This window comes from Enhydra lutris, unplaced genomic scaffold, assembly GCF_002288905.1.
Source record: "Enhydra lutris kenyoni isolate GAN:26980312 unplaced genomic scaffold, ASM228890v2 scaffoldscaffold20, whole genome shotgun sequence".
Classification (NCBI taxonomy): Eukaryota; Metazoa; Chordata; class Mammalia; order Carnivora; family Mustelidae; genus Enhydra; species Enhydra lutris.
Window position 1 is genome coordinate 10926165 of NW_019154104.1, and position 9862 is coordinate 10936026.

The following is a 9862-nucleotide window of genomic DNA, read 5'->3' on the forward strand; positions in this document are numbered from 1 at the left end:
TTTCATTTGGCAGATGACAATACATCTAAAGGTATTAAGATATAATTCATGGAGGGGCGCCTGGGTGGCTCAGTGGGTTGGGGCTCTACCTTCGGCTCAGGTCATGATCTTAGGGTTCTGGGATCGAGCCCCGCATCAGGCTTTCTGCTCAGCAGGAAAGCCTGCTTCCCCCTCTTTCTCTGCCTCTCTGCCTACTTGTGATCTCTCTCTGTCAAATAAATAAATAAAATCTTTAAAAAAAAAGATATAATTCATGGGATATTAAGATTCAGAGTCATGGCTTCCTTCAGAAAAACAAGTTTGGGTGGATGGGGAAATGTGCTGGATCTATTTCAACCTCTATATACATTCTTGTCACCAGTCTCCATGGGGATTGTAAAATAAGTTAAAAACAAGATGATATATAAGTGGTAGTGTGTTTCATAATTCATACTGAAGGAGAAAGGTAAGGGAATATATGAAGGACTGCCTGATTTGGAATCAGGTCTTTTTTTCCCCCAACCCAAGGAACATGAATACCACCAGTAGATAAAATTTTCAGGAATATAGATTTTAAGTCAAAACAAAAAGTTTAGAGCAACCAAAGCCATTCTCAAATGCAATAGTATTTCAATAAACAATGACAATAATATTTCAATAAAGCAATAGGATTTCTGTTGTTAAATTTCACTTAGAAGTTGACTATCCATCTATTTGAGATTTTTGCAGATGAAAAGATGGAGAAGGTGATACCTAAGCTAACTCTACATTTTGTCCTGGCTGTAAGATGCTCGTGATACTTAAATTGGTCTAGTTGATTTCAACAGTATGACCCAAAGTTGCTTGTAACTCTTAAAGCAGCCAGTATGGTGGCCCATTCAGGAAGTCTTTGTTATTCATACCCTGGGTTTTAGTGTCAGGTATTACAAAAACATTTCAAAAAAAAAAGAGAAAAGAAAGAAAGATGGGGGTAGGAAGAAGGAGGGAAGGAAGGAAGGAGAGAAAATTCTAAACACATGAGGGATAAAAGGAGGGTTAAAAAGTATTATAAAAAATCATTGAAATGGCATTCATAATATTTAAAATTTGAAAAAATACTCGTAATATTTTATACTGTTTATAATTTAAGGGTCTGTCGCCTTTCTAACTATGTTTCCACTTCTCTTCCTCCTTCCCCTTAGTTCTCACCACACTGGCTTCTTTGCTGCCATTTGAATATTCCATCCACTCTTCATTCCTGGGGCCTTTGTCTTAAGGACAAAGATGAAAGGGGATCTTTATATTTAGCTAAATTCTAAGCAAAGAACTTAGTTGTATGCACTTTAGAGAAAGATAGAAGTAGTCTAAGGGCATGCATGTACACAGAATCCTAAGCAATAGAATAAAGCTTGACTTGGCCTAGGGCTCTGAAAGGAACAGGATTGAAAGATCAGAGGTAAAGAAGCTTTGAGGAGGAGGGATGTGGATGAATATATGGAAGTGAGTTAAGTATTCACTGATCTTAGAGTTTCATAGTAATAACCTTCAAAGCACAATGAAGTGTGTAAACCTGACAATTCACAGACCTGTACCCCTGGGGCTAATAATACATTTTATGTTAAAAAAAAAAAAAAAAAAAAAAGACAGGCAGAATCTCTCCAGGGGAAATCAACCAACCTCTCTCCTTGGGATCACAAAATCTAGCTACTGGGGCCAGAAATGAAATAGCTAAGATGGAAAGGATGGGTATGCATCAGCCAAATCAATGGGTTCCCCCTCATTAATTCTTGCCAAGCTACCACCACTGCTGAATTCCTAACCAAGCCTGCCAGCAGCAGAAGCCAAAGCTGTGTCTTGATAAGGCAGCACTGCAGAAGCGTTCAACTAGCCACTTAAGAGCAGGTTGATTGCACCGCATACTTTCTGTCCAAAAGGAGACAGGGATTTGTCCTTACCAGAACTGATACTTCTCTGGATATGCATCAGTATCACATATAAATTTCCTGATTTTCTAACATTGGATTCTGCACATCATTTACCCAGACCATGTGACCTTTTTCATAGCTAAGGAGACATGGAAAAATGTATTTTGCCATTGGCTCTACTGTTCCAGAATATACTCTATCATCCAGAAGCTGGTAAGCCCGGTAGAATGATGAAATGAGGATCAGATAAGTTGCCAGCTCCACAATTCTGTATGTAATTAAAGCCATACCAGTGGTATGCTGGTAAAAGTTTAACAATTGAGAAAACACAACACAACAAAACAAAAGGTTTAGGAACTGGCTTTCCAATAAATAGATAGACAGACAGATAGATGATAGATAGATAAAACCTTAATTTGTACACTTGCCAAATTTTTGTAGTGTTAATGTTTCCAGCATGGCTGATTTTAAGCCACCAATCCTGTATCACTGAAAATTATCAGTTGGGCAAAGCTTGGTGCAGTTGAGATATGTATGAGATGACCTTTCCTAATGCGGTATGATCTGGTTCCAACAAAACCCTGGGCATTGTTCTCTGAGGTGCAGTGTTTATTGAACCAGTGTCTATATTGAACCAGTATCTAATGGATGATGCTGTGTCCTCAACTGCTAGAACACACAAGTCCCCAAACCAAGAGTTTGAAGTAGAATTGGGCATTCTAACCAGCACTTTCAGAGTTTCATTTTCAGGATTTGTATTGTTGAACCTTGTGACCATCAGCTCATTTTGAGATCACAGCTCCTGAAGAGGAAATATTCCCAAGAAATAACATGGGAAGAGTTCGACTAACCTTGCACCTAAAAATCCCTCTGTGATCATTTTGGTCTCCTCAGGTCAGCAGAGTGGCAGGAAAACAGAAATGGGTAATGATCCCTGGGTTAATCTGGAACTCATGAGATCCACTGTGTATCTATTATTGCTTCAATGCCCAGTTATAACTGTCAATTATAATAATCACAACCTGATAAGAGCAAAGCATCTGAGGACTTGTAATATTCAACGATGCAATATGGGATGACCTCAGTGGGTATGTGGTCAATGACGGAGGAGTGAGAGGATGAATATCAACTATGACTTCAAGCCAATTTATAGCTGGGGTAAGGGCTTCTTCCATTAACCCTTTCATATATTAATTCTTTTGTAGTGAATATGGCCAGTCCTCACCTTCAAGGCTCTGTGAAAAACTAGACTTAATGGAAGGCAAAAATAGATTCAAGTGGGATAGAGGATAGACACTTGGCCATGTCTCCCAAGCATCCTCCCAGCCCACCTTGTACTCCTCTAACTGCTGCTGCAACCAGCCAAAGGCACAATTTCTATATGACATTCTTTTGGTTGAAGTAATCTCATTTAGTTACTAAATATCTATGCATTTTTATTAGTGAAAAACAACACAAGGATTTGGGGAAAAACAAAATAAATCCTCTTCTGGATCATCTCACTTATATCATCATCCTTAGTAACTCTTTCCATCTTGCCCTAACTCTGTCCAAAGTACCCCTGATGAGCAAATTTTAAAATATCAAAACTGATTTTTGAAAAGCTGTTTCCAGAAAGATTTTTTGTTACTGATGATTGCTTTATAATAAACATTAATTTTATTTGTCAATTCTTACCATCATCATCAATTATCATGTACCCTCTTCGCTATTTTCCTAAATGAAAGATATCAATGTGTTTTAGAAATGAGAAATTACAGTATGTAATTCACACCTTCAGAGCACTTAATTCATTTGGAGAAGCATACCCAATTCCCATAACAATAACAAATCATGTCACTACCAAATTGTAAAGCGATTAGTGATTCGTGTTTGATGGTAAAGATTTTATTTATTTATTTGACAGAGAGAGAGAGAGATCACAAGTAGGCAGAAAGAGAGGGGAAAGCAGGCCCCCTGCTGAGCAGAGAGCCCAACGGGGGGCTCAATCCCAGGACCCTGAGATCATGACCCAAGCCAAAGGCAAAGGCACAACCCACTGAGCCACCCAGGTGCCCCAGTGTTTGATGGTAAAAAGGGGCAGAGAAAGTAAGTGGCCCACCAACTAAAGATGGAAAATCAGATTACCAGAGATCGGGACAAATAAACAAGTACAGGGAATGGATGGAATAGGAGGAGACTAAGCGAGAGGACACAGTTTTGAGGTTGTGGAAAATTAGAAGTCTGGTAAGGGGGTCGGTATCGTGATGCATGGTGACTTGCAGTCAGAAGATTTTAGAATTTATGCCCTAGATAATTAGCATCTGTTGTAGATTTTTTGTGTGTACTGGAACAACATGAAGGATGTGGTGTTCAGTAATAGTAGTCCGATAGTCTGAAGGAGTAAAAGTTTAAGTCAATGTAAATCAGCAAGAAAGCTGTTGGAGATAAGCCCGGGCTGAAAAAATGCAGAAACGGACCAAAACTCAAATACGTTTCTCTCCCGGTTATAGTAAGCCAACCTGAGAGTCTTCAAAGACAGCAGATAATTTCTTACTGACATTCTAGTACTTATCTTCTTTTGATACCTTATTTTAATCATATAGTGACCTTTTTCTCTGAGAAATACTAAAATTATATTCTGTATATCCAGAGTCTTTATTCCCTACTTAGGATTTGTTGTCTTAGGGAGTTTAAAAACTTGAGATAAAGCACATTTTCCCCCTTTTTTATGAAGAGAAAAGATAAAGAACATTAAAAGGAGAATTCCTGTATTAAAGTGACAGGCTTAAAACGCACTGAAGTAAGAATGTTTTAACGTGTGGAAGATTTCTAGATAGACAGTGACAATATTGTGTATTGCAGGAGAACTTTCATGTCCTGCAAAGTATATACACTGATGCTCATGCTGTTTTCTGAAGACTGGTTTCTTAGCACACAGAGGTGTTTATAGTAATTGCCAAGTGCAAGTTGACGTACACATTCAAAAGGAGACTACAGTGTTCCTTTGGCTTTTGATCTTAGGCAGCATGTCTTAAAGACTTCTCTCAAGTACTTTTTCATCTTGCCTTTGGTGTTCCAAAGGAGGAACTCATGGGGAGGGAGTAATAAGGATTAAGTGGATTAACTTGTTTATTTCTAACAACAAACTCAGAATTTTGATAGGCTGATTCATGCACTAGGCAGATGGGTGGGAATGATTCTTGTCCATGCTCTGTAGCCAGACTCAAAGAATGTGGTCAATGTCAATTCCTGTCTTACCTGCCAGGGACACTTTAATGTCTGAGGCAGCACACCAGTGTCACATTCCCAGGACCACCCAGGCAAAAAGCTTTCCCTTAATAGCTGAAGACTTAGTCTCATCATTAAAATGCAAAGGAAGGCCTCAGAATTTTCCAGACAGCTAAATAACAAATAAAATGTTCTAAGCAAAATAAAAACAATCAAAATATGTCCATGTAAACAATAAACTAAAACTAAAATATTTTACCTGGTTGTTTTAAAGTTGTTAGCTACCAGCTGAACTCTTCTGGAAAGAGAGAGATGGTAGCCATCTTTTACCAATCATAGTGTCTTTATTTAATTAACAGAGACATATCTTCGAAAGGAGTAATATATGTGACACGGCCCATGGGTATTAGTTCCATTTGTCTTTGGCATATGAAACAAAGGAAACATTTTAATTACAGAGCAGGTTTCTTCAATGACAGTGTAATGCACCTTACATCAAAAAATAAAATCCAGATGTATTAAAGAGTTGACTGTAATAAATCATTCAAATATAAAAATATGGGCATATATGTATTAGTTCATGAGACAGAGAGAAATTTCCTATATGTAAAGCAAATTTTTAAAAAATCAGAAAATTTTCCTAGTCATCAAAGAATAACCTATAAAAAACTCAAAAAAGCAAGAAAATCAAGAAACAACTGTTAAAAATGATGGAATACACAGTAACTACTATAGACACACATACATGCACACCACATATGTATGTATACGAATATATACTGAACCACTGTTTGTAGAATTAGCTTTTTTCAAGCCTCTGGTAACAATTCATAACTATTTATGTGTGTTTCTTTTTAAAGATGCATTATTTAATACATATTGTTGATTTGTTAACATTGGATTAATGACCAACAACCCAACTCATGACAAAACGAAGTTTATGTAACAAAGGTACTTTCTCCAAGGTATCATAATCTTCTTGAGTTGGCCAACACTAGACAGCACTTTACACGGTGCTTGGGAACCATTTTAAATAGCAAAAAGCACAAAATGCCAAAAGCTTTGCACTAAATAAACTGGAGAAAGATACTAACTTACAGTGGGAGAACTGAAATAAGAAAGTAGAGTGTACAAATGGGACAACTCAAATTTTTCAGTCATGAGTAACTACAAGTGTTCTGTGAGTGCTGATTTTGAAATTATAAAGATATTTTAGCAAACAGGCAAATTTGCAAACATAGAATCTATGATTGGGGATTACATATATATACATATATATTTATATGTTTATATTTACATACATATATATACATATATATTTATATACACACATATATGCACACATATATACAGAAGAATGAGTAGGGAGATGGGAGGATAAGAAGAGGAGAGAAAAAAAAGGAAATGTAACTTTGTGGAAAAGGTAATTCACAGAAGTTTAATACTTAATAAAAAATTAATATTCAGTAATAATAAATGTAAACTAAAGCTAACTTTCAAAATTAACCTAATAATTTATGCTAGAAACCTTTAAAATAGCCATATATTTGAAAGTAAATTAATTACTTATTTGAAAAAGAATAATGTAGTATATTATTATTGCAGTATCTCATAATATTCTTATGTGTCATTACAATTGCTACTCATTGTGGTTATTTAGAAACTGTTATTAGGTAAAAGAAGTGCAATAATTGCTACTGTAGTCATAATAACAAAAATATTATAATAAATCTTACTATGTAAGAATGGTCAAATTATACCATTGTATAAAGTGGAAAACTATGCTACCAATAAAGATCACAATATGAGAGAATATTTAATAATCTGAGTAAATGTTCAATATCAAGAATAAAAATAAAATATTCTAAGGATATATATGTATGTTTCTATGCCTTTTTTTTTAAGATTCAATTTTTTTTTTTTTTTTTTTTATTTGAGAGAGAGACCTGGCAAGAGAGAGTGTGGGGGTGGGCCAGGAGCAACCCAGGAAGAAGGAGAAGCAGACTTGCCACTGGGCAGGGAGCCAATGGGGCTAGATGCCAAGACCCTGGGATGATAACCTGAGACCCAGGCAGAGGCTTAACTGAGTGAATCACCCAAAACCCCCTTTATATCTTATTTTATATCTAAAGAACTACTACCCATGTTTTACTTTATTCTGGTACTTTAGATCATTATTTTTTAAAGTCATTTTTTGTAGTTTATAAATGGTTCTGTATTAATACTTTTCCTATGTTTACAATTATTTTATAGCTAAGATTATATAAAAGCATTATTCTAAAGCTAATAAACTATTAAAAATAACACATAAGGGACGCCTGGGTGGCTCAGTTGGTTAAGCAGCTGCCTTCGGCTCAGGTCATGATTCCAGCGTCCTGGGATCGAGTCCCACATTGGGCTCCTTGCTCATCAGGGAGCCTACTTCTCCCTCTGCCTCTGCCTGCCATTCTGTCTGCCTGTGCTTGCTCTCTCTCCCTCTCTCTCTCTCTGACAAATAAATAAATAAAATCTTAAAAAAAAAAAATAACACATAAATTTCAAAAGTTTAACAATGTCTACTGGTAGCTATCATGCAAGAAAATAAGAATTCTCATACATTACCAATGAATTTCAGAATATGTAAACACTTTCTTTTTCTTATTTTTTTAACAGCATCATTTTATTTACTTTTTAAAAATTTATTTTTTTATTTTAGAGAGAAGGAGAGAGAGCGAGGAGGGAGGGGCAAAGGGAGAGGGAGATAAAGTCTTAAGCAGACTCACACTGAGTGAGGAGCCCCATGTGGGGCTTGACCTCTGAACCCTGAGATCACAACCTGAGCCAAAACCAAGAGCCAGAATCCTAACCCACTGTGCAGCCCAAGTGCTCCAGCAGCATCATTTTAATGTTAATGATATTTGGATTATTCACCTATCTTGTGTTTTTTTCTTTTCAGCAATGGTCTTAAATAGTTGTAGTGAGGAAAACAGTATGTCTGCGATAATAAAATGGGTCTTTGGTAAACTTGATGTTTGCTAATGGATTTCGTATCCATCACATAATCCAAACCATCCCCTTATGATTGTAACCTTTTCCCACTTGATACACCCCAAAAGTCCCTCCACAGGGGAACTGGTTCTTAACACTTCTAATTACCATTTACATCTCTTATATGTGATTTGTTTTATGGGTTAGATTACAGTCAAGTTTTGTTAAGATTACATTAGTGTGTTAATTAGCACTTCACTCATTACAAGTGAGATTTGTTCTTTTTTTATATAATTAATGGTAAATTCACACTTATTTGTTTATTATATTATGTATCTTTCAATAATCATTCTCAACATGAATGGTCTAAATGCTCCCAATAAAACAGCATAGGGTTGCAGATTGGATAAAAAGACAGGACCCATCCGTATGTTGTAACTTTACTTAAAAAAAAAAAAAATTCCTTATTTATTTATTACCAGAAGTAAATTATTTCCCTTTTCTCTTGATTTAAAAAAATTCTTATTGACTTCACTTCTCTTAATCTCTGCATACACAAACATAAAAACACACATGCATACATACATACATAGATGCAGATATAAATATCCATTATCTCTCTCTTTCTCTCTCTGGTATATATATATATATATATATATATATACACACACACACATACATATACATATACATATATATGTTTATATATGTGTGTGTATATAATATATGTGTATATAAATATATATGTGTGTATACATAGTCTTCTATCAATATATCCACATTTTAAAATATTTTTCTATGTTTATCTTCACATTTTATCACAAGTGTTATGTAGATTTTTTTTACTAATTTTTAAAACTATGAATAATACTAAACTTTCAGGAAAGTTGCAAAGATGGTAAAGAGACATCCTATAAGCCTTTATTCAGGTTTCCCCATTTTTAACATCTTAAATTATCAACGGACACAGGAACGGACACAGGTATATTGCTACACCTAGCACACCTGGGGGGGAGGGTTAAGTTGAATCTCCTATTGGACATGAAATATTTAGATATACTAATTGGAATTTTTCTCTAAAATTAATAGTCTCTTCTCCACCATCTATATATTTATTCAATAATTTATTTATATCAGTGTGGACTAATATATGTTTATTAAATTAGATACTTTGGGATTTAATTTAGTGTTATGCTATACATCTTTTGCTGCAATTGCTCCACTGTTGGTCATTGGGAATTCTGTTAGTTTGGTTCCTGCGTCCCTTTGACATACCCTCATATTTCTTTACTTTCTAGTACTTCAAGATATTCCAGACTTGTCTTACTTTTTAAGTGCCCCTTACAATCTGGCATATCTTCAAGGAGTCTTATTTCCTTATATATGCAGATGGATAGATAGATATATATGCTATGGATGAGATTATATTATTTTCAGTTTTCCCTAAGTTCTTAGGAGCTTAAGATTGGTAATATGATTAACAGTGCATCAGTATGGTTTTACTCTTTTTTAAGTTTTATGTCAGTAAGATTTACAGATCCTTAGGCTACTAAAAGGGAGATAATTGCAGAAGGCATATTCTTAATAAATGAATCTATGCAATATGCTATCTTTCAAAGAATATAGATTATTCAACTTTAATCATTCAGTACATTTGTTGTAAGGGCTTATTCTGTATTTACTAATTTAGATGCAAAAATCAATAAGGTGTAGTTCTTGTAACTTCAGGTACCCAATAAAAAGAGTCATTGTTTATCCCCGTTCGACAAAAAAAAAAAAAAAAAAAAAAAAAAAAAAAAAAA